Genomic DNA, 26,178 nt, shown 5'->3' with positions numbered 1-26,178 from the left:
AGCCTTTCCTGAAGCATCTTGAAATCAAGACTTGCGGGTAACATAATGACCGTAGCTCAAAAAATTTTCAGAGAATTTCACTTTCACTCCACTTTTGTGGAAAGGATTTGCCCCACCAAAGGTAGAAATGTTCATATGGATGCTGCTTCAAGACAGAGTATCTACAAGAGCCTTTCTAACAAACCGCCATTAACTACATCCTAGATAGGCAACATGTCCTCTGGGTATATGCCGAATACAATAGAACAAGTGATTTGATCAAAAGTAAGTTCCAATGACAAACTTTCATGATGTTACCATATGGAATTTTATGGGATGTTTGAACCATTCAAAAAAAGCTTATTTTCAAAGTTTAGAGGCCTGTTTGGAATACATTATTTCAACTCATACTTCATCATCTTGCACTCTGATTAAAAACCTGAAATAATAATTTTTCATACACATGAAATGATTTGATTAGAGACCTTGAAGGTATTTTGGTATGGTTTAATAAGTGATTTGTTCTTGTTTATATGAGTTAATTTGTCTCCTTTGTATAAATTTCCTTTTATGTTCTTATTTTTAACTTCTAGTAAACTATAGCCTTAATTTGGTTTTATCAATAAATAACTTGATTATTAAAAAAAAAAAATAGTAATTGTATATATATATAGAGCCAACTTTGTTGAGACAAGGCAACCATGGTGAGTTTGATAAGCAAACGGTGGCTATTAAATGGTGCAATACATGAACTGCCACATAAATAAACTCTTGAAATTATGAAGTTCGAATGCTACTTGTTAAAAAAAATAACCCAACAAAAAAGAGGCTATAAATCAATGATCTCTTGTGGAAAATCTTTATATACATAAAGGATAACTATTTTAAAAATGTATATTTAATAAGTTGTTCTTTTTGAGTTGCAAATTTATTTAATTATTATATAACGTAGAACGCTTGCTTATTATGTAATATAGTAAGGCCTTCTGCTAATTAAAGAAACAAAAAAAAATATTAGAGAATAATATAAATCATATCTTGGGATCTCATCTAATACCTTAAACTATTAGATTGAAATGATTCTTTTACATGATATCAGAGTCTTGATGACTAAGTAGTCACGAGTTTGAATTTTGCTATCCTCATTTATTTGATAAAAATTAAGCACAAGGTAAAATGATCTTGTACAAGTTTCAAGCTCAAACGAGCTTTCACTTGAGGGGACGTGTTAGAGAATAATATAAATCATATCTTGGAACTTCACCTAATAACTTAAGTTATTGGATTGAGATGATTTCTTTGACAAAAAGTATGTATGTGTATTCTATTAGCAACATAGACCGACAAAGATCATTAATTACTTATTTTATTAGAAAAATTATTTTGTACATGTATGTTATCAATAATCAACAAAAGTACTATGCCTTCTCTTTGCCGTCTACAAGGTCTCATTAACTACTCAATTATGTTTGAACTTTTCTGAGTCTAATATCTGACCATTTCTTTATCGATATGGCTTGAAAGAGATGGACAATTTAAAAGAAAATAGAGGCCATGCTCAAAATCGGTTGTCGTCAAGCATCAAATGATAGAAGTTAACCTGACAAATGCAATAAAGACCACAACAGTTTGTAAATTGATGGCTACACCATCATCATTGTTGCTATTCAATTTTGAGCGCATTTCTACATTATTTTTTAGAAAAAAAAATAGCAAAAAATAGAAAAAATCTATAAAAATATATTCTTGATATATCTGTATTGTTTTCAGCAATTTTAGCATCACCTCGAAAGAATTTAAATTTCAAAAAAAAAATCAACTCGTTCGACTTTTAACATATTATTTTTAAAATCATTGCCTTTTCTCATTGAATCGATATTAATATTGCTATTTTTCAAAAAAACCAAAATACAAATGCTGGACCCAAACAATTGAAAAAGAAAACAATTTTCCATCTATAAATTGGCGTCCACACACACACACAAAGAGAACGGGGAGCCATAAAAGAAAAACATAAAGAAAAAACCCTAGATCTATGATCTTACAACCTAAACCTAGCCGCCGCCACCCTCTCTTCCTCCCAAACTAGTCTCCATCCCCCCCACAACAACCCCACTGACCACGTCTTCATCTCTTTCAACATCGAGCACCTCTCCATCCTCACTAGTTAGAGTATGTTTGGCAGAGTGGTAGCGGTTGCTTTTCAAATAACTTTTCGTGCCGAAATGTATGCCAACGATGTTTTTTTCATTTTTTAAAAATTATTTTTGATATCAGCACATCCAAACGATCCCAAAACATACAAACCATATTAAATTTTAGCAAAAAAAAAAAAAAAAAAAAAAATGATCCTTTGTTTTGAATTTGTGCATTTTGACCCTTAATTGATAAACAAAATTCTAATTTTTTTAATTTGGCCCCTAATTCGGTCAATTCCAGCCCCTATATTTATACATATTTTTCAGTTTGGTTCTTGGTTTTGAATTTCTTGGATTAAGTCCATAATTGCCCATCAAACTTTAATATTTATGCAATTAAGCCCCTGATTTGACCAACTTAACTCTTAAAAATTGTTATTTGACCCTTGAACTTTAATTTCTTTAAATGAAAGTCTAAATTGTATTTTGATTTCTTGTCAATAGGGTCTTTTTTTGAGCGGTAGCGCACTACCTAGCATCTTGTATAATACATCGTTGTTTTGGTTTAGCATTTTATGTGTAGATGATGTCATGGCATGCAGAAAAGAGCTGGCATATATAAAAATAGTTTAATTGAAAATTCATATCATTTTTATCAAAACAAAGTGTTCATAAACCAATCAATAGTTGAATTGCTGACTGACAGTTGACCATTTCACAATTTATGTCTAAGTGGTCGGTGGATATGCAGCTGGAAGCAAACGACTGATTCAAAACACTTATCATCCTTTGGTGCATAAATTGTTCTAACCTCACTCTATCTTAATTGTATGTCTTTTATCGATCTATTAATCGTCAACACAAACGATGAACGTCCGATAATATTTATTTATTATATATAGAAAAGAATGTTAGAATGGGAGAAAATAGTGCGTATCCGTGCATGCACTTAAATTGCCAAGTTTCCGTAAGAACATAACCTTTGCTGAATTGGAGTAGGAATTAATGAATGCTCCATCACTCACTGAAAGGGCCAAATCTTGGAGATGGTCACTACCATCTCTATCCGAAAAAATCTCTATCCGAAAAAATGTGAGATGGTCACTACCATCTCTGAGTGCTGAGACTACCATGAAGTAGTAACCAAATGAAGACATAATTTTTTGGAGGTGCGTGACTCTTCCAAAGGATATTAGGAAACGAATGCTCTCATGGAAACAAAACACGATAAAAAAAAATTGATGCCTGATTTTGTTGAATATGCACCCGAGGTGTTGTGCTTCCATAATTTTATATCCATGCCACCATGTAAGATAAAACGCCTCCCAACTTCAGCAATTAGAGCAGTGATTAGTTGGATAAAATACCGCATAAACTGTTGCCTGCTGTTGAGTTGAGAGACGGTAAAGTCTTGGAAATTGGGACTTCAATGGAGCAATGCCGCACCACCAATCCTCCCAAAACCTGGTTGTCCGCCCATTACCAAGTTTGAAACGACGCCGGAATTGAGAGCTGCACTTAATTTTGCTCTATCAAGTCAAAAAATTATGCAGGGAATATCCTTTTAAGTTTGCATATTATCTTCATGATATCATTTCAAGTTGCTCAATGTGATTTGTCTGTAACTTTGATGGAGCATATGTCTCTAAAGAAATGACTAATATTCATGAATGCAACCTATATACCATCTGGCAACAAATCAAGATAAGTTAATGGAATGAGTGTTTGTATAAACACGTGGCATTCATGGTTTTTCATTCCATATAATATGTATTCCTTTAGATTAACCACCCTCGATATGTTCGAGGCATGTCCATCGAGAAAACGCAGACTCTTAAGCCATTGGTAAACTAGTTGTTGTGTATTTTTCTCTAATAGAAAGCTTTCTTTCGGTTTTGCAACCCGTGATCCATAAAAAACTAACTTCATATTTTTACAGTTACAGAACAATGCTATATCTATTATAGCCTTGATGTTGTCCTTTTTCTTCCCCTTCACATCCATAACGATGTTGAAAATGTTTTTAAAAACATTCTTTTCTAAGTGCATGGTGTCAAGGTTATGATAGAGGATATTGGTCTTCTAATAAGGAAGCTCCTAGAAAATGCTTCGCTCTGAAACTTCTACTTACCAGATTGAAAACCAAATATAATGTCACCATACTCTAATTGAGTCCTTATATTTATGCAATTAAGCTCTTTATTTAACTACATTAGCTCTTATTAGACCATGGCAAACTCATTGTCACCTTTCCTAAAACAAGCTAATATTGGCGAGCTCGATACGCAAATGGTGGCTATAGTAAAGAAAACCAACTCCATACTAGTTTTTTTTTTTTTTTTTTTAAAGAAGAGACTTTATAAATCAATGATCTCATGTGGATAATTTTTATATAAAATATTTTTTACTGTTTAGTTTTAAAAATTGTATTTAATAAGTAGTTCTTTCTAAGTTTAAAATTTATAATTATATAACGTGGAAGGCTTTCTAACAACAAGGCCTTCCACATATGTGTTATCAATAACCACCAAAACTATCGCATAATATTGGCGAGTTCGATACGCAAAGGGTGGCTATAGCCGGCGTGACATTCGCATTTATGAAGCTCAACTAAACTCTCGCATGTATGAAATGGTCGTTTAGGGATATATAGCTGGAAGCAAATGTTTGACCGAAAGTGATTCAAAACACTTATCATCTTTCGTGCATAAATTGTACTAACTTCATTCTCACTTTATCCAATGCAATTTATCGACCAACAGAAGAAAAACCAAACGATGAACGTCGCATAATATTTATTATATAAAAAAGAATTGAATGCTTGGAGATTTTTCTTACTGAAAGTATTGACTACCAAATCATGCGAATTCAGAGAATTCAATTGTTTATAGAACAATAAATAATAAATGCTTTCTAACCCCATCTCTATTTCTCTTAAGTGGTTCATCTTTAGTGCATAAATTGTTGATAATATATCGTCAGTTCAAACTATGAAGATTTTTCACTTCATTCAATGCCATTTATCGACCAATTAATCGTCCACAGCAGAAAAACCAAACGATGAACGGGCGACATATATATTATTTATTATATATATATAAAAAAAAAGAATGTTGATCCATCACTCACTGAAAAGGGCCGCATATATAATATCTTGGAGATGTTTACTACCTAGATTTTCTATCCCAAAACCCTAAGACCAATTCGACAGAAAAGAAATTGCTTTCGAAAATCATTAATTGTTGATAATATATCGTCAGTTCAAACTATGGAGATTTTTCTTACTGAAATTATTGACTAACAAATCATGGGAATTCAGAGAATTCAATTGTTTCTAGAACAATTAATTATATGTCGAATAAGTTTATACATCAATAAATAATAAATACAGAGTGAAACACAACATCACGCAACAAGCTAGCTGGCTTACCAAAAGATCACTGCTGAGTTCTCTATAAATACTTGCTGCCCTGTCACTACATATACATAAAACCTTCTTTAACCTAATTATTTCATACCATTAGTTTTCACTAGCCATGGAAATCTTCACAAAGCAACTCACCCGTGTTGATCTTGAGAAAGGATTGGTGCTACCACCCCGTTCTAACCTAGAACCCCTGCAACGTTTTCAAGGGACCATAGAATTGTCCACCATAGTTGAGTCAGCTGCAGGAACCCGTTTACCGGAACCAGTGCCAATTCACTGCTCAACCACAGGAGGAAGCCTTGTATTTAAAACAGGCTGGTATCATATTGCTAGCAAAGTTGGCCTCAAAAGTGGAGATACTGTGACTTTCTATCAGGAGGTTAACGGAGGAGCACAGTTCAAATTGAAAGTGAGAAATGATCGTTAAAGTAAAGAAGAAATGCGATGGAAACAGTGTCTTCCATACATGCATGAACGTCCGAATGCTCGTCCTTTTTTTTCTTCTTTGTTCTGTCTCCTGCAATCCTCGTGTCTGGTTTCTGTCCGGTGTCAGCATTTGAGAAAACTTTTCTCAAAATTATCGTCTGCAATCTTCGTGTGTAGTTTCCTCGTTTCCTTGCATGTGTGAGGAAATTATGAATAATTAATTTCTCCTTTAGATGAAAGAGTTTGTCTGTGATTGTAATATGTGTTTTGAGCTTTAATTTTTGTGCTTTTTGGTAACAAAATTATTATGTGTTGCGAATTGCTTTAAAAAATTTAATGAGATGTGATTTGATTCATAGCTTAAACTGAAATTATATTAGAAGCAAATCATTTTTCAGAGTAATTTAATTATGTCTTACCAAAAGAAGAAGAAATAGCGCATGAAATGCTTTTGAAATTTAACTCTCAACTAATTTGATTTTGAATGATGAAATTATTAAAAAATATTAATTAAAAAAAGATTGCAAAAACACACACAAAGAAAGAGGATAAAATTTGAGAGAAAAAAACCTAAAACCGATGAAATTATTAAAAAACTAAAAAATAATTCTAAAAATATAAATAACAATTAAAAAAACAAAGATAAAATTTAAAAGATTAAAAATCATAAGGAATAATATTAAAAAATATTTTTAATTTAATAAATTATTTATAAATTAAAAAAGGATAAAGGATGAAAAAATTATTATATATATATGTGTGTGTGTGTGTGTGTGTTTTATCAATTATCAACAAAACTCTGCCTTCTCTTTGTTGTCTATAAGGTCCCACTAACTACTCAATTATGTTTAAACTTTTCAGAGTCTAATATCTGATAGTCTTTGTATCCATATAACTTGATAGAGTTGGACAATTTAAAAGAAAATAAAGTCCATGTTCAAAATCATGGATTTTTCTTATTAAATCAATATTAATATTGGTATTTTTTTTTTAAATCAAAAGATAAATGTTGGACCCAATCAATTAAAAACAAAAAAAATTTTCCAACTATAAATTAGTGTCCACACACACATTGAAGAGGGGGGAGCCATTAAAAAAAATCTAAAAAAAAAACCCTAGATCTATGATCTTAAAACCTAAACCTAGCCGCCGCCACCCTCTCTTCCTCCCAAACTAGTCTCCATCTCCCCCATAACAGCCCCACTGACCACGTCTTCATCTCTTTCAACACCGGGCACTTCTCCATCCTCACTAGTTGCTTTGGTCAGCATTAACAATCAAACTCATTCACCTCTCCATACTCTTTACCGCCTGATAAAGGAGTATTTATAAGGGGGCGAGAGCCACCGTACCACTATCCAATCGCGCTGAATGGGTAGGGTGGTTGGGCAACCTCCCCAAGGCTATCCACAAGGCTTATCCTCTCTGTTTTTTCATCTCAATGAAGGCCATGAGAAGAGTATGGGTTGTGTTGGTTTTTTTAGGCTTCTGAGAGAGAGAGAGAGAGAGAGGCGCCGCAAAGGAGGGAAAGAAAAACCTTCTTCCCTTTCCTTTGTGAGTCCAGGGGAAGAAGATGACAAATAATGGCATCAAAACAACATCATTTGCAACTTTTTTTCTTCAATGAAGAATGAATTAAATGACATTGTTTTTTTTTTTTTTTAACAAAATGTGTCGTTTCATTTAAAAGAAAAAGGCACAAAAAAGAGTTTATTTCCAGATCAGTCTTTAATTTTTTATTTATTCAATCAAGTATGCAATTGAGATTTTGATTTTAATAATCAATTCAATTGCATCCTTACCAAATCCAAATGTCAGCTCTGAAGGTGGCATCCTTTTTCATTTTGATCATTGGTTTTGAATTTGTGTATTTTGACCTTTAATTGATAAACAAAATTCTAATTTTTTAAAATTTGGCCCCTAATTCAGTCAATTCCAGCCCCTATATTTATACATATTTTATTGATAAGAGACAAGAATTCCTTGTCTCTCCATACTTGCCAGGGATACCATATGACATTTTTCCTTAAGGGTAGATGATCGCTGCGACACCGCACACGTGCGATAAAATGGCGACTCCACTGAGGACCTTGTGGACTAAACTTTGTTTTGTCTAATTTTTGTGTTATTGTTGGGTTTGTTTGTCATTTTTAATATGCAGTGTTTTGTATTTGTTCATACGCTTTAATTTTGTACATATTTGTTCATGCATTATATAGAATTGCTTCATGCATCATTCTTTTTTTTTTAAAAAAAAAAAAAAGCTCATACTGGAAATCTTTAGGTTAAGTGGGGGACTAGCAGCTTACTTTACGACTTTTAAGTCAAGGTTTAAGTTTGTGTAAACCCTAACTCTTCGCTGAGTGCTTAGACTGGTAATGATTGGTCCACATACCAGCTCATCACCTATTGAGCCCCCATAGTGCCTTCACGAGGGTGATCACTAGGACAATAAGGACCCTTTTAGAGACTAAATAGCCAACCTACCCTTGTCAAGCAAAAAAGAATTAGAACTTGCCTTTAGGGTGTATGCTCCATACGCTTTGTTTTGCATCATAGCAAGCCTTTCCTGAAGCATCTTGAAATCAAGACTTGCGGGTAACATAATGACCGTAGCTCAAAAAAATTTTCAGAGAATTTCACTTTCACTCCACTTTTGTGGAAAGGATTTGCCCCACCAAAGGTAGAAATGTTCATATGGATGCTGCTTCAAGACAGAGTATCTACAAGAGCCTTTCTAACAAACCGCCATTAACTACATCCTAGATAGGCAACATGTCCTCTGGGTATATGCCGAATACAATAGAACAAGTGATTTTGATCAAAAGTAAGTTCCAATGACAAACTTTCATGATGTTACCATATGGAATTTTATGGGATGTTTGAACCATTCAAAAAAAGCTGATTTTCAAAGTTTAGAGGCCTGTTTGGAATACATTATTTCAACTCATACTTCATCATCTTGCACTCTGATTAAAAACCTGAAATAATAATTTTTCATACACATGAAATGATTTGATTAGAGACCTTGAAGGTATTTTGGTATGGTTTAATAAGTGATTTGTTCTTGTTTATATGAGTTAATTTGTCTCCTTTGTATAAATTTCCTTTTATGTTCTTATTTTTAACTTCTAGTAAACTATAGCCTTAATTTGGTTTTATCAATAAATAACTTGATTATTAAAAAAAAAAAAATAGTAATTGTATATATATATAGAGCCAACTTTGTTGAGACAAGGCAACCATGGTGAGTTTGATAAGCAAACGGTGGCTATTAAATGGTGCAATACATGAACTGCCACATAAATAAACTCTTGAAATTATGAAGTTCGATGCTACTTGTTAAAAAAAATAACCCAACAAAAAAGAGGCTATAAATCAATGATCTCTTGTGGAAAATCTTTATATACATAAAGGATAACTATTTTAAAAATGTATATTTAATAAGTTGTTCTTTTGAGTTGCAAATTTATTTAATTATTATATAACGTAGAACGCTTGCTTATTATGTAATATAGTAAGGCCTTCTGCTAATTAAAGAAACAAAAAGCAATATTAGAGAATAATATAAATCATATCTTGGGATCTCATCTAATACCTTAAACTATTAGATTGAAATGATTATTTTACATGATATCAGAGTCTTGATGACTAAGTAGTCACGAGTTTGAATTTTGCTATCCTCATTTATTTGATAAAAATTAAGCACAAGGTAAAATGATCTTGTACAAGTTTCAAGCTCAAACGAGCTTTCACTTGAGGGGATGTGTTAGAGAATAATATAAATCATATCTTGGGACTTCACCTAATAACTTAAGTTATTGGATTGAGATGATTTCTTTGACAAAAAGTATGTATGTGTATTCTATTAGCAACATAGACCGACAAAGATCATTAATTACTTATTTTATTAGAAAAATTATTTTGTACATGTATGTTATCAATAATCAACAAAAGTACTATGCCTTCTCTTTGCCGTCTACAAGGTCTCATTAACTACTCAATTATGTTTGAACTTTTCTGAGTCTAATATCTGACCATTTCTTTATCGATATGGCTTGAAAGAGATGGACAATTTAAAAGAAAATAGAGGCCATGCTCAAAATCGGTTGTCGTCAAGCATCAAATGATAGAAGTTAACCTGACAAATGCAATAAAGACCACAACAGTTTGTAAATTGATGGCTACACCATCATCATTGTTGCTATTCAATTTTGAGCGCATTTCTACATTATTTTTTAGAAAAAAAAATAGCAAAAAATAGAAAAAATCTATAAAAATATATTCTTGATATATCTGTATTGTTTTCAGCAATTTTAGCATCACCTCGAAAGAATTTAAATTTCAAAAAAAAAAATCAACTCGTTCGACTTTTAACATATTATTTTTAAAATCATTGCTTTTTCTCATTGAATCGATATTAATATTGCTATTTTTTCAAAAAAACCAAAATACAAATGCTGGACCCAAACAATTGAAAAAAGAAAACAATTTTCCATCTATAAATTGGCGTCCACACACACACACAAAGAGAACGGGGAGCCATAAAAGAAAAACCTAAAGAAAAAACCCTAGATCTATGATCTTACAACTTAAACCTAGCCGCCGCCACCCTCTCTTCCTCCCAAACTAGTCTCCATCCCCCCCACAACAACCCCACTGACCACGTCTTCATCTCTTTCAACATCGAGCACCTCTCCATCCTCACTAGTTAGAGTATGTTTGGCAGTGTGGTAGCGGTTGCTTTTCAAATAACTTTTCGTGCCGAAATGTATGCCAACGATGTTTTTTTCATTTTTTAAAAATTATTTTTGATATCAGCACATCCAAACGATCCCAAAACATACAAACCATATTAAATTTTAGCAAAAAAAAAAAAAAAAAAATGATCCTTTGTTTTGAATTTGTGCATTTTGACCCTTAATTGATAAACAAAATTCTAATTTTTTAATTTGGCCCCTAATTCGGTCAATTCCAGCCCCTATATTTATACATATTTTTTCAGTTTGGTTCTTGGTTTTGAATTTCTTGGATTAAGTCCATAATTGCCCATCAAACTTTAATATTTATGCAATTAAGCCCCTGATTTGACCAACTTAACTCTTAAAATTGTTATTTGACCCTTGAACTTTAATTTCTTTAAATGAAAGTCTAAATTGTATTTTGATTTCTTGTCAATAGGGTCTTTTTTTTGAGCGGTAGCGCACTACCTAGCATCTTGTATAATACATCGTTGTTTTGGTTTAGCATTTTATGTGTAGATGATGTCATGGCATGCAGAAAAGAGCTGGCATATATAAAAATAGTTTAATTGAAAATTCATATCATTTTTATCAAAACAAAGTGTTCATAAACCAATCAATAGTTGAATTGCTGACTGACAGTTGACCATTTCACAATTTATGTCTAAGTGGTCGGTGGATATGCAGCTGGAAGCAAACGACTGATTCAAAACACTTATCATCCTTTGGTGCATAAATTGTTCTAACCTCACTCTATCTTAATTGTATGTCTTTTATCGATCTATTAATCGTCAACACAAACGATGAACGTCCGATAATATTTATTTATTATATATATAGAAAAGAATGTTAGAATGGGAGAAAATAGTGCGTATCCGTGCATGCACTTAAATTGCCAAGTTTCCGTAAGAACATAACCTTTGCTGAATTGGAGTAGGAATTAATGAATGCTCCATCACTCACTGAAAGGGCCAAATCTTGGAGATGGTCACTACCATCTCTATCCGAAAAATCTCTATCCGAAAAATGTGAGATGGTCACTACCATCTCTGAGTGCTGAGACTACCATGAAGTAGTAACCAAATGAAGACATAATTTTTTGGAGGTGCGTGACTCTTCCAAAGGATATTAGGAAACGAATGCTCTCATGGAAACAAAACACGATAAAAAAAATTGATGCCTGATTTTGTTGAATATGCACCCGAGGTGTTGTGCTTCCATAATTTTATATCCATGCCACCATGTAAGATAAAACGCCTCCCAACTTCAGCAATTAGAGCAGTGATTAGTTGGATAAAATACCGCATAAACTGTTGCCTGCTGTTGAGTTGAGAGACGGTAAAGTCTTGGAAAATTGGGACTTCAATGGAGCAATGCCGCACCACCAATCCTCCCAAAAACCTGGTTGTCCGCCCATTACCAAGTTTGAAACGACGCCGGAATTGAGAGCTGCACTTAATTTTGCTCTATCAAGTCAAAAAATTATGCAGGGAATATCCTTTTAAGTTTGCATATTATCTTCATGATATCATTTCAAGTTGCTCAATGTGATTTGTCTGTAACTTTGATGGAGCATATGTCTCTAAAGAAATGACTAATATTCATGAATGCAACCTATATACCATCTGGCAACAAATCAAGATAAGTTAATGGAATGAGTGTTTGTATAAACACATGGCATTCATGGTTTTTCATTCCATATAATATGTATTCCTTTAGATTAACCACCCTCGATATGTTCGAGGCATGTCCATCGAGAAAACGCAGACTCTTAAGCCATTGGTAAACTAGTTGTTGTGTATTTTTCTCTAATAGAAAGCTTTCTTTCGGTTTTGCAACCCGTGATCCATAAAAAACTAACTTCATATTTTTACAGTTACAGAACAATGCTATATCTATTATAGCCTTGATGTTGTCCTTTTTCTTCCCCTTCACATCCATAACGATGTTGAAAATGTTTTTAAAAACATTCTTTTCTAAGTGCATGGTGTCAAGGTTATGATAGAGGATATTGGTCTTCTAATAAGGAAGCTCCTAGAAAATGCTTCGCTCGAAACTTCTACTTACCAGATTGAAAACCAAATATAATGTCACCATACTCTAATTGAGTCATTATATTTATGCAATTAAGCCTTTATTTAACTACATTAGCTCTTATTAGACCATGGCAAACTCATTGTCACCTTTCCTAAAACAAGCTAATATTGGCGAGCTCGATACGCAAATGGTGGCTATAGTAAAGAAAACCAACTCCATACTAGTTTTTTTTTTTTTTTTTTTTTTAAAGAAGAGACTTTATAAATCAATGATCTCATGTGGATAATTTTTATATAAAATATTTTTTACTGTTTAGTTTTAAAAATTGTATTTAATAAGTAGTTCTTTCTAAGTTTAAAATTTATAATTATATAACGTGGAAGGCTTTCTAACAACAAGGCCTTCCACATATGTGTTATCAATAACCACCAAAACTATCGCATAATATTGGCGAGTTCGATACGCAAAGGGTGGCTATAGCCGGCGTGACATTCGCATTTATGAAGCTCAACTAAACTCTCGCATGTATGAAATGGTCGTTTAGGGATATATAGCTGGAAGCAAATGTTTGACCGAAAGTGATTCAAAACACTTATCATCTTTCGTGCATAAATTGTACTAACTTCATTCTCACTTTATCCAATGCAATTTATCGACCAACACAAGAAAAACCAAACGATGAACGTCGCATAATATTTATTATATAAAAAAGAATTGAATGCTTGGAGATTTTTCTTACTGAAAGTATTGACTACCAAATCATGCCAATTCAGAGAATTCAATTGTTTATAGAACAATAAATAATAAATGCTTTCTAACCCCATCTCTATTTCTCTTAAGTGGTTCATCTTTAGTGCATAAATTGTTGATAATATGTCAGTTCAAACTATTTTTTCACTTCATTCAATTTATCGACCAATTAATCGTCTAATTTGTTTAATTATATATAACGTAGAACGCTTGCTTATTATGTAATATAGTAAGGCCTTCTGCTAATTAAAGAAACAAAAAAAAATATTAGAGAATAATATAAATCATATCTTGGGATCTCATCTAATACCTTAAACTATTAGATTGAAATGATTCTTTTACATGATATCAGAGTCTTGATGACTAAGTAGTCACGAGTTTGAATTTTGCTATCCTCATTTATTTGATAAAAATTAAGCACAAGGTAAAATGATCTTGTACAAGTTTCAAGCTCAAACGAGCTTTCACTTGAGGGGACGTGTTAGAGAATAATATAAATCATATCTTGGAACTTCACCTAATAACTTAAGTTATTGGATTGAGATGATTTCTTTGACAAAAAGTATGTATGTGTATTCTATTAGCAACATAGACCGACAAAGATCATTAATTACTTATTTTATTAGAAAAATTATTTTGTACATGTATGTTATCAATAATCAACAAAAGTACTATGCCTTCTCTTTGCCGTCTACAAGGTCTCATTAACTACTCAATTATGTTTGAACTTTTCTGAGTCTAATATCTGACCATTTCTTTATCGATATGGCTTGAAAGAGATGGACAATTTAAAAGAAAATAGAGGCCATGCTCAATGTTGTAACCCATTATTGGGTCCCCGCAAAAAAATAAAATAAATAGCCGAAGAAGGTTAGAAAAATAACAGGAGGCAGAAGCGCTCGGAAAATGGTCAGAAAATTGGTCAAGGAGTATAAAGATTCAAAGATTGGATTTTTTGACAATATATTCTTGAAGGATGAGAACCCTATTGAGAAGGAAATTTTGAATTTTGAGGAGAGAAGCCTAAATTTGGATGTTTATGGGTTTAATTGATTTTTTATTGGATTTATAGGGGATTTGATCGCAAGAAAAATTGATTTTTTAAGTCAATTTGGGCCTTAAATTGAAGAAATTAAAGTTCTGGGGCCAAATTATGATTTTTAGGAATTTATTAAGTCAAATCAGGGGCTTAATTGCATAAATATTGAAGTTTAATGGCCAATTAGGGGTTGAATTGTGAAAATCCGAAACCAGGGACCAATTTGGAAAAGGCGCAAAGATAGGGGGCTGTTTGGAGTTGATTGAGGGGCCTAATTGAAGAAATTGGAAGTTTATTGATCAATTGAGGGCTAAATTGCATAATTTAGAGGCCAAGGACCAAAGTGGAAAAGGCGGCCAACTTGGCGGACAAGACCGAAATTGGCAGGGACGCAATTGAAAGGAACAAAAATAATTGGGGGACTGATGTGAACGTTGGCGCATTTCTGGCGCCACATTTAAATGAAACGGCGCGTTTTCTCCAAAACGACGCCGTTTCATGCGTTTAAAAAAAAAAAAAAAAAAAAAAGAGACCAAACGGTGCCGTTTTGAACGACACTGTTTCTCTTCTTCTTCCCCCCCGCAGGCGTAGCAGAGGAGAGGAAAACCGGGGTTTTTGTCCCCACCTCTCTCCTCACGTGCCATGGCCCGACGCCCCACACCTTGGGAACCCCGAAATCGAAGCCGCTGGCCGACCACCCGCCGCGCCACCGAACCCGAGAGAAGCACCTTGGCAGCGCCGCCTGCCGACCGACCGACCAGCACGCCTTGTTCCCCCATGCATGCCCCGATATGCCTATAAATAGAGAAGAAGCAGAGTGAGAAGGAGGACGAACAAAAGAGGGTGACCCGAAAGAAAAAAAACCCGAGACAGTAAGAGAGAGAGAGACCGAAAGAGAGAGAAACCACAAAACTTACGAAACCGTGACCGAAAACCCATGGTTTGAAAAGCTTGGGATAGTTGAAACCGAGAGGGGACATCCAGAAGTTGAAGCAGAAGCGAGCGAACCGAAGGTGTGGTCTCGGTCCACTTGGAAACCACCGTGAGCTAAGCCGCTGCCATCGCCGCCACCGCGGCCTCCGCCAGCAAGCCGTCGTCTCCGCTGCGCCAGGTACACCATCTGACCCCCTGCATTTTTTTTTTAAGGCCGGCGTAGTTTGGCCTCCTGCATGCAGAATCGTTTCTGCATGCAGGAGGCATGGGGGGAAAATAATTCCCCCCCCCCGTTCATTTCCTTTTTTTTGTTGGGCCAGACAGTGTCTGGCCCAATGATATGGGTCTGGGCCGGTCCGACCTAGACCAAAGTAGGTTGCTGTTGGGCCGAGTCCGGCCCAACAATTTTTGGGGCTGGAGTCCGGCCCAGTTAGTTGGGCCGGCCCAGCCCATTTAATGTATTAATATTATATTATTTGTTATATTATTATATTATGCATGTGGATGTATATATATATATATATTTTTAAAAAAAATAAAAATAAAAAAAAATAAAATTTTTTTTTTCTGAAAAGTAAAAAAAAAATATACTGTTGTTTTTATATACATTGATTTGCCTTTTTTTTTTATATATAATATGGGGATATAGTTTCAGTAGTTAAAAACACCTGTTTTCGTCAAAAAAAAAAAAAAGAGTTTAAAAAAAAATGTTTTGTTTTCATGCATACGGCCAATACACTAGCATGTTTTGAATGTTCTTTTTACATATATAAAAAATATTGGAAGTTTTGAAAATGTGTTTTCGTATAGATTTCTTAAACACAAATCATTTTCTTGCATTTGTGGATTTTACAACCTGTTTGTAAAACTCCAAAGGGTATTGGCCAATATTCCAAAAACTATAAAAATCTTATTTTGGGAGGAGAAGTTGGGGGTTATTGTTCACCGCTAATGTTTGGATGAAGAAATCCTTAAAAGGACGAACATCCAAAATATTATCGGGAGTAATAAATCAACGCACATGTTTGAAAGAAGCTTTGGTTGCGATCGAGAACATTTCAAATTTTTATTTTTTTTCTCCATGGTTTACGAGTCGTGAAAAGTATAAAATTGTTTTTTTAAGAATTGCGAAATTTTCTTCGTTCTTTTTTTTTCTTTTCTCTTTTCCTTGCGATTTACGAGTCGCCAACTCTTGAAATACTAAAGAAAAAAACGAACTTTCATAGCACGTGGAATTTCCTTAGATTTCTATCTAAAATAAATTGACGGGTTTAGAAGACACCAACACCATAGACTATAGAGCAAACCAAACACCAAGCAGCTTACCTTAGGTAGGGCGTACTAGGGGTGCTAATACCTTCCCTTTACGCAACCAGTCCCTTGCCTTAGAATCTCTGAAAGACCAGTTAGGGTTCCTAGTTACCAAATACTAGGTGGCGACTCCAAAGAGCCAAATCCTTAGAACACAACGAAAATCACCGGCCGATGTCGTGCCTTTATGATTTTTTGTGGGGGTGTGACAGAATGGCGACTCCACTGGGGATGTTAGGACTAAGCTTGATTTGTTTGTTTGTTTATGTTATGTGTTATTGGTTTTTGTTTTCTTATGATGTTTTGTTTAAAAGCTTTAGCATATATCTTTACATTCTATCATACATGGCATAGTCATGCATCACTTTATTATTATTATTATGTTTTGGGGGGGGCACACACACATGTAACTCTAAGTTTAAGTGGGGGACTAGCAGCTTGCCTTATGACTTGAGTCAAGGCTTAAGTTTGTGTAAACCCCAACTCTTTGCTGAGTGTTTAGACTGATAGTGATTGGTACACGTGCCATCCCACTATCTGCTGGACCTCCATATCGCCTTCACGAGGGTGATCACTGGAACAGCAAGAGACCCTCTTTTAGAGACCTAGTAGTAAACCTACCCTATGTCTCACGTAAAAGAACTAGAACCTATCCTTAGGGTGTATGTTCCGATATAAATCTTTTGCATCGAAACAAGACTAACCCCCCATGCATTTTGAATTGCAGGATTTGTGAACGAAATGACCATCACCAAATCTTCCATCATAGAGTATGGAAAGAATTCTGAACTGTCACAATTGATTGAAGGAGACTGCCTTAGAAGCGATGCTAAGAAGATGTCGCCAATCAAGAACCTGAATTGCATATTGAATGAGGTGAACAAGTTAACGACTCATTTTCAGAATGTGGATAAAGATGCATTTTTTAGGAAATACGGACGTTTGATGGAAATCGCAAAGGTAGAAGTTTTAAGCCCAGCTGTGCGAGCCTTAGTTCATTTTTGGGATCCAGAATACCGATGTTTCTCCTTTGGAAGCGTAGACTTGTGCCCCACGATTGAGGAATATGGATTGTTGACCGAGTTTCTGAATGACCTGTATCGGATTTATTCTCCTTTGAGATCCGACAAGATCATCCCTGAGCTGTCAAAACTGCTCAGAATCTCCAACTTGGAAAAGTTTCTGGAAAAGAATGGCACCGGTTTGAAATGGAGGATGCTAGAGTTGGAAAAGGAGTCAGAAGTAGAAAAAGAGAGATTGATTGCCTTAGGTATATTTGGCCTTGTGTTGTTCCCAAGTCAGACTGGTTTAGTAAGCTTGGAGGCCGCCGCTGCTTATGTGGAGTATGAGAACACACAGATCAATCCAGTGGTTGCTATCTTAGCCGAAACATTTTTGACACTTAACCATTGTAGAAAGGCTGGAAAAGGAGCAATGAGATGCTGCACGCAACTGTTGTATATTTGGATGGTGAGCCATATCGAAACAAAGAAACCTGTCTTGGTTCACTCAAAACCCCCTAAAGTTAGTGGAAGAAGAAGAATGGGGAGATCTAGACAACCAGGGTTGGGTTGATAAATTAGATGCTGGCTGTCGCACCCTTCTTTCTTAACAGATTTTGAGGCCCTCTGGTCTGAAAGCTGCAAGGAATTTCCAGGTGAGTTTAGTTTGATTAAGAAGTTGGGGAACATGGGAAAAAAGCTGAGACAATGGAATAAATCCACTTTCGGGGATCAAAATTTAAAACTTGCAGACATCCAGAACTCCATCACAACGCTTGAGAACTTAAGCGAAGTGCGTCCCTTATCGGAGACCGAAAAAACAAAGCTCCAGGGGCTGAATTCTGAGCAATGGGAGGTTAACAGAAGGGTGGAAGATATGTGGAGGCAAAAATCTCGTCAAAATTGGTGTAAAATGGGGGATAAGAACACTCGTTTTTTCCACATATCAGCAAGTCTAAGGAAGGGCCGCAACTACATTAGTAAGATTGAACATAATGGCAGTCATCTAGTCTCCTCAAATGATATAAAAGAAGGCGCTGTCAACTTCTTTTCATCCTTGTTTCGCAAACCAACATGTAAAAGAATTGAAATGGGAGGTTCGGGGTTCTCTAAAATTTCAGAAGCCAAATCAATTTGGCTAGAAAGACCACCTTCAATGGAAGAAGTGAAGCAAGCTGTGTGGGACTGTGATGGTTCCAAAGCCCCTGGCCCCGATGGTTTCACCTTTTGTTTCTATAAAAAGGTATGGAATATCATCAGCTCAGAGGTTTTTATGTTGGTTAAAAGTTTTTTCAGAACTGGTAAACTTCCAAAGGGTATCAACTCTTCTTTTGTAACTCTGATTCCGAAATCAAAGGAGCCGAGCAGATTCTCCCATTTTCGTCCGATAAGCCTGATTCACGGGCTATACAAAATAGTGGCAAAGCTACTGTCCACTAGGCTTCGTCATGTCATGACAGATGTGATCAGTGTTAACCAGTCTGCATTTATTGCTGGGCGTCAGATTCTAGACGGGTTCATGATAGCAAATGAGGTTGTCCATGGTGTGCGTAGCAAGAAGAAGCATGGCCTCTTATTGAAGGTAGATTTCCATAAAGCCTTTGACTCAATTTTATGGGAACATATTGACACAAGTATGGGATACATGGGTTTTGGCTCACACTGGAGGAAGCTGATATTCGAATGCTTATCCACTTCAAAATTAGCCATCTTGATAAACGGTTCTCCTAGTAGAGAATTTAGTTTGGAGAGGGGTCTCAGGCAAGGGGACCCACTCTCTCCATTCCTATTTGACATTGCAGTTGAGGGATTGACAGTTTTATTCAATAGGGCATCAGCTTCAGGTTACTTCAAAGGCTTACAGACTACCCCAGGTCATTACTTAACTCATTTGCAATATGCCGACGACTCTCTGATTTTCTTGCCAAATGATTTTCCCTCTCTTCTACATGTCAAGAGGATTCTACGTTGGTTTGAGATCATTTCCGGACTGAAAGTTAACTTCTATAAAAGCTCACTAATAGGTATCAACTTGGACAACGACTACACCTCTAGCCTGGCGAACTCAGTCTTCTGTCGTAGTGATACTTTCCCGGTTAGGTACCTTGGACTACCTCTTGGAGCCAATCCCAGCAGAATCTCTACTTGGAAACCAGTGTTGTCCACTATCAGAGCAAAGCTACTCACATGGAAAGGGAATTTTTGAGCATGGCAGGAAGGTTATGTCTAATTAAATCAGTCTTGAGCTCTCTTCCTCTGTTTTACATGTCAGTTTTTGCTATGCCAAAGGGTGTTACTAAAGCCATCTCTTCTCTAACCCGGTCTTTCCTTTGGAAAGGAAGCTCAACTTCTCATGGCCTTTTTAAGGTGGCTTGGCATAAGGTAATAAAGGATAAATCTTCTGGTGGTCTCGGGTTGGGATCCATCCACAACAAAAATCTGGCTTTGCTCTTTAAATGGATATGGAATCTAGACAATGGAGTGGCAGGAGGCTGGCAAGAACACATTCTTCTAAAATACCGACCTCACTTTATAAAATGGTATCCCTGAGTTTGCAGGTTCTTTATCTCCAACTTGGCATGGCATTGTTTCGGCAATCTTCTCAACACAAAACATAGCCAATCTTTTACATGCAAATGTCGGGTTCAAGGTGGGTGACGGGAGGAACATCCGGTTTTGGACTGACTCTTGGCTCGGCTCTGCAACCAATCTCCAGCTCTTATTCCCCAGACTTTATAACCTCTCCTTGCAGCAAAACACCAACCTTGCAGATATATACAATTTGACAGATGCATCTTTAAACCTTTCCTGGAGAAGAACCCTTCGGCCTCGTGAGATCTGCCAAAGGGAGAGCTTGATCGCAGAGGTGCAGCGTGGTCTCCTTTTCTCAGATGGTGCAGACTGCAAGTTATGGAAATTCCACAGCTTTGGCATGTACTCAGCTCAATCAGGTCGCCTCTTCTTTGATAGTCTATCGGTCACTGAAAATAATCACTCCCTTACTCTGCTATGGAATGGTTATGCCCCCCCAAAAGTGGATGTGTTCATTTGGCTTCTTCTTCATGGAGGTTTGAGTACAAGAAGTTTTTTAGCTGAGAGGAGAATCATAAATTATGAGGAATCTCACTGCCCATTCTGCTGCAAGGAAACCGAGACAATTAATCATCTTTTCCATTGGTGTCCTATAACATGGTCTCTTTGGGGTCGTTTCTTGAAATGGTTCGGGTGCTCAGGTTGTCTGCACAAAGACCCAAATCAAAATCTGCAGGAATGGTCTGGATTGATTAATGGAAAATTTCAGCGTCGTGCTATTACACTCCTCTGTAAAGGTCTGTATTGGTCAATTTGGATAGCGCGCAACCGCCTAATCTTCGAATCCAAGGCTTTCTGGTTGAAGTCCTCAGTTACAAATTTCAGCTATACAGGCTCAGATCTTTTTAGAAATCCTGAATGTATTATGAACTGGACTAACTAATTAAGTCCCTCATCACTTTGGTCTTTTCTTTCTTCATATTCCCATTGTATTCTATCTTTCGTTCAGCCCCACTTACTTGATGGGGCTGCTTATTTAATATATAATTATCTCGTTTACTATCAAAAAAAAAAAAAGAAGGTTTACCTAATAGCGATTTTAAATGGAGAGCACCATGGGTAACAACAACGAAGGTCCTAATGAGTTGTGGACAAAGGCGTTGGGTACCATTGGTGGGGATTACGGGTTATGTGAGTTATGCTCCGACTTTAGTGGTAAGACAATTTGGGGGCATACAGTTTGTTCCCAGGACTATGGGAATTGCTCAATTCTTTGGTCTGTTCAAAGATCCCATGGCGAAAGAAGTTTTGGAGATCATCAAACAAGATTGGAAGCATCTAGTGTTGGTGGAAATAGAAGGTTTGAGAGATCCAAGTGTGAGCGAAGGATATGTAAAATGGAGAGCCTCAGCTGCTTCAGCCATGCCTTGCGCTATAGAGGAGCCTATTAAGGGAAAAGAGGTTAATATTGAAGATGATTTAGCTGCTTCAGCCATGCCTCGTGTAGAAGTCAAATCTCCTCAAACCATAGAGGAACCCCTCAAAAGAAAGAGGGTTAACGGTGAATTGAGAAGGCAAGTGGACAAACTAAGAATAGAGTTGAGCAAGAGCAGAAAGGACAAGGCAACGTTGGAAGGAATGATGCTAGAAGAGGATAAAAGGAGAACATTTCTAGATGAGCAAATACAGTCTAGAGATGCGAAAATAACCAAGCTTGAGTTAAAGTTGGTTGAGGAGAAGATTGCTAGGGAAAGAAGTGAGAAGGAGCTTAAAGGGTTGAGTTTGGATTGGATGCAAAGTTGTTCTGAACTTGAAGCAATGGAGATGGACTTTAGCGATTGCCAAGAAAGTGCAAAATATTACCAAGAAAAATTTGTGCAAGTGCAATTCGAACTAATGGATAGGATTAGGAGGTATAAGGATTTGAATAAGAAATATATAGAGTTGGAAAGCAAAAGGGGAGGATTCGAGGATGTTAAAGCAGAGTTAGCGGCCAAGAGGAATGAGATAAAAGTTACAAGGATAAAGCTCGATAAAGAACGCGAAAAGTCGAAGTATTTGGACGAGAAGCTAGTAGCAACGGAAAAGCACAAGGATCGAATCGACGCCAACAACACTGCTTTGAACAGAACTAACATGTTGCTCATAGAAAAAAAATGACCAAAACCGATGAGCAAATGGACAAAGCTGCTGCACATGCTCAAATTATTAGAATCAATGCGCGGAATGTGGGAGGAGACATCATTCGCTATCGCCGAAGCCTAGCCGAAACCGATGCCTTTTTAGGGAAGATTGAGAACCGCGGCTTTGCTTTCTTACCTTTGGCTAAGGAGTTTATGGAGGAAAGAGATTAGCATGTTGTATTTCTAAAATGTATTTTTATCCAAGCATTAATGAAAAGGGCGTTGACCCATCTTTTTATGCAAAATCTGTCTCTTGGTGAACATGATTCAAGCAAACGACTCGAAAGGCAGAACTTCTATCAAAGCAATGTGACAAGAGAATGCTTATAATGGGATGGTTATTTTTCGTTCACAATAAAACATGCATGCATCCATCACAATCATACATTTTCTCATACATCTATGCATGCATCTCTAGATCGTGAAACATAGGTCCCACATCCAGAGTCCACCAAACCCGGTCCAGATCAAGAATGGAAAACGAAGAAAGAGCTCAGTTAGAGTCACACTACCAGACCGAGTTGGAATCCGTGAAAAATGAAGTTTCCCGGTTGACCAATCTGCTTGAGCAACTTTTAAAAGCCAAGAATGGGGAGGGAACATCTGCCCAACCACCTATAGGAGCACCGTCGGCCCCTGTCCCGGGGGTATCTCAGAATATGGGGGCAGATTCAGTGACAGGGCAGCACTTTGCACCTACCATTCCCGTTCAACCCCCTCAAGCTCACATCACTGTAGATTTAACAGCTGAGGGACCCTCCGATAATAGGTCCGTTGGTTTTATGAACGATGACAAGATATCAACTTTGGAAGAAAGGTTAAGAGCAGTCGAGGGAAATGACTGGTTTGACCCCATGCGAGCGTCGGAAATATGCTTGGTGCCAAACATCACGGTACCAAAAGATTTTAGGATACCAGAGTTTATAAGGTACACTGGGTTGGAATGCCCAAACACTCACCTTCGATCTTACTGCAATAAGATGGCTGAGGTGATTCATGACGATAAGTTACTGATCTACTTTTTCCAAGATAGTCTATCGGGGTCTGCGCTAAGTTGGTACATGAGGCTGGATAATGCCAAGATTAAGAAATGGAAGGATTTAGTGGAGGCTTTCCTGAAGCAATACAAGTTCAACTTGGAGATTGCTCCTGATCGGACGAGCCTTATGTCAATGGAAAAGAGAAGCCAAGAGTCAGTGAGGGCTTATGCGCAAAGATGGAGGGACGAGGCCACACACGTGTAACCCCCTTTGATAGAGACGGAGATGGTGACTTTGTTCGCCAATACCTTCAAGGCACCCTACTATAAGCATTTAATGGGTAGCTCATCTCAACACTTCTATGATGTTGTACGTGTGGCGGAAAGGATAGAGCAAGGAATTAAAGCAGGGCGCATAGCGGGGCCTTTAGAGAAGAAAGGTTTTATGGGAAGGAAAAGAGAAGGGGATGTTAACAATTTGGAAGGCGGGTACAAAGGCAAAAAAGTGAATTTCCACAGTCCACAAGCACCTACCTCTCAATTCCCACGCATGAGCTTTAACCAACCATTTTCACCTAATCAAACAAATAACCAACCAAACTACCAAAATCATTACCAAAGACCCCACTCAGGATACACCTCAGAACAATTGCCACCATTACCCATGCCTTTGAAGGACATGTATGCCAAACTTTTAAGCATTGGACAAATAGCTCCTATCCCTACACTACCACTACAACCACCATTCCCAATTTGGTACAAGCCCGATTTGACTTGCGAGTACCATGGGGGTAATCCCGGGCATGGGATTGAAACCTGCTATGCATTCAAGAAGAGGTTATTGGAACTTATTAAGTTAGGATGGGTATCCTTCGAAGACAAGCCCAATGTCAATTCAAACCCATTGCCTAAACATGTTCCAAACAGCGGCGGAATAGGCATGATCGAAGTGGGAAATCAATGCAAGGTGTTGAAGGTGCCGATGAAAAGGTTGTACGACATGTTAGTACAATCAGGATTTATAGCGGTGAAGGTGGTAAGCCAATTGGAGAGAAGTGACTACTGTGAGTTCCATGGAAGAGATGGACATCACATTGAGGATTGCACCGAGTTTTGCAAAAAGATCGCTAAAATGTTGAGGATGGACAATTGAGGATTGAACCCATGGAGAGCAAGTGTGAAAGTAAGTATGATGGAAGGTCAAGATAAGATGGCAGGAGTTTGCAGGATTCAACAGACTGCTAATGGGCCCCCAAGGCTGATCTTGGTTAAACCGTCCTGCACAAAAGAGAATCACAATGCCATGCCGTACAATTATGGGTATGCCTCCAACGTTCGAGCTCCTCTTCCTTTGTTCCAGACGGAGATAAGTGGTTTGACCAGAAGTGGTCGTTGCTTTACGCCTGAAGAGTGGAGGAAGGAAAAGGGTAAAGAAGTGGTAGATCTGGACAAAGCACCAGAAGTTAATAAGCCAGTAACGGAAGAGGAGTCAAATGAATTTTTGAAGTTGATCAAGCATAGCGAATATTGCATAGTGGATCAACTAAAAAAAGACTCCAGCTCGGATCTCCCTTATGTCCTTGATACTCAGCTCTGAGCCGCATCGAAATGCCTTGCAAAAGGTATTAAATGAGGCATATGTACCCCAGGACATTGAGCATAAAAACTATGGAGCATTTAGTGGGGAGGATCCATGCAACTAATTACCTCTACTTCACGGCTGATGAGCTTGATGCTGAAGGTACCGGACACAACAAGCCTTTATACATTACGGTTAGGTGAAAAGACTGCCTCGTAGGGAAGGTGCTCGTCGATAATGGCTCGGCCTTGAACGTATTGCCAAAGCACATTCTGGAGGAAATGCCGATTGATGAATCTCATATGAAGCCAAGTACTATGATGGCCAGAGCATATGATGGCTCACCTAGGCCAATACTTGGGACTTTAGAAGTGGAGCTATATGTGGGACCGCAAATGTTCCTAGTGACACTTCAGGTTATGGGTATTCACCCTTCCTATAGTATGTTGTTGGGAAGACCTTGGATCCACGCAGCGGGGGCAGTAGCTTCATCATTACACCAATGTCTGAAGTACATCATGAATGGGATGTTAGTAACCGTCAGGGCTGAGGAGGCAATAGCCATGACAAAGAATGTGGTTGTGCCTTTCATCGAAGCGGAGGATTGCAAGGATAAACAATATCCATGCTTTTGAGATCGTGAACACTGACTGGGTACCAGAGAACACCGTGCTAAGAAGGCCAAGGATCTCAGAAAGCAGCAAGGATGGCAAGTCTATATTTCTTGAACCGTGGGGTCCCACGTCGATATAACCTCGCTTGCGGAATACCAGAAGGGGCTAATCCGACAAGGAAGAGAAAGGCTGATCAAAGATTTGGGCTAGGATATAACCTAACCAAGAGGATTATCGTTGGGCTGCTGATCGGAGAAGGACAAGAAGGATGGCTAGAATTAAAGGAAGAGATCTTGAAGAAGAACAGCTGGAAATCCCTCCCCTTAGCGTATCATTCCCCAAGAGCTGCATACATAGTGCAACATGATAAGGGAGCTGAAAGCCTGGGTCTAGAGCTGGCAAATATGAGCATAAACACCTTTGAGGGGAAGGAGAAGGAAAAAACGGTGATGCGAAAGAAATAGCGGGAAAAGAAGATGAAGTGCTGCCAACAACTGACGATCCATAC

At 37.1% G+C, this 26,178-nt stretch overlaps 1 pseudogene; it reads right to left on the bottom strand.

Moving 5' to 3' along the window:
* Nucleotides 1-26,178, bottom strand: part of LOC140955398 (uncharacterized) — a 99,347-nt pseudogene that overhangs the window by 16,815 nt on the left and 56,354 nt on the right.

This window comes from Populus alba, chromosome 3 (assembly GCF_005239225.2).
Source record: "Populus alba chromosome 3, ASM523922v2, whole genome shotgun sequence".
In the NCBI taxonomy this organism is placed as follows: domain Eukaryota; kingdom Viridiplantae; phylum Streptophyta; class Magnoliopsida; order Malpighiales; family Salicaceae; genus Populus; species Populus alba.
This window is presented reverse-complemented; position numbering and strand designations above follow the sequence as displayed.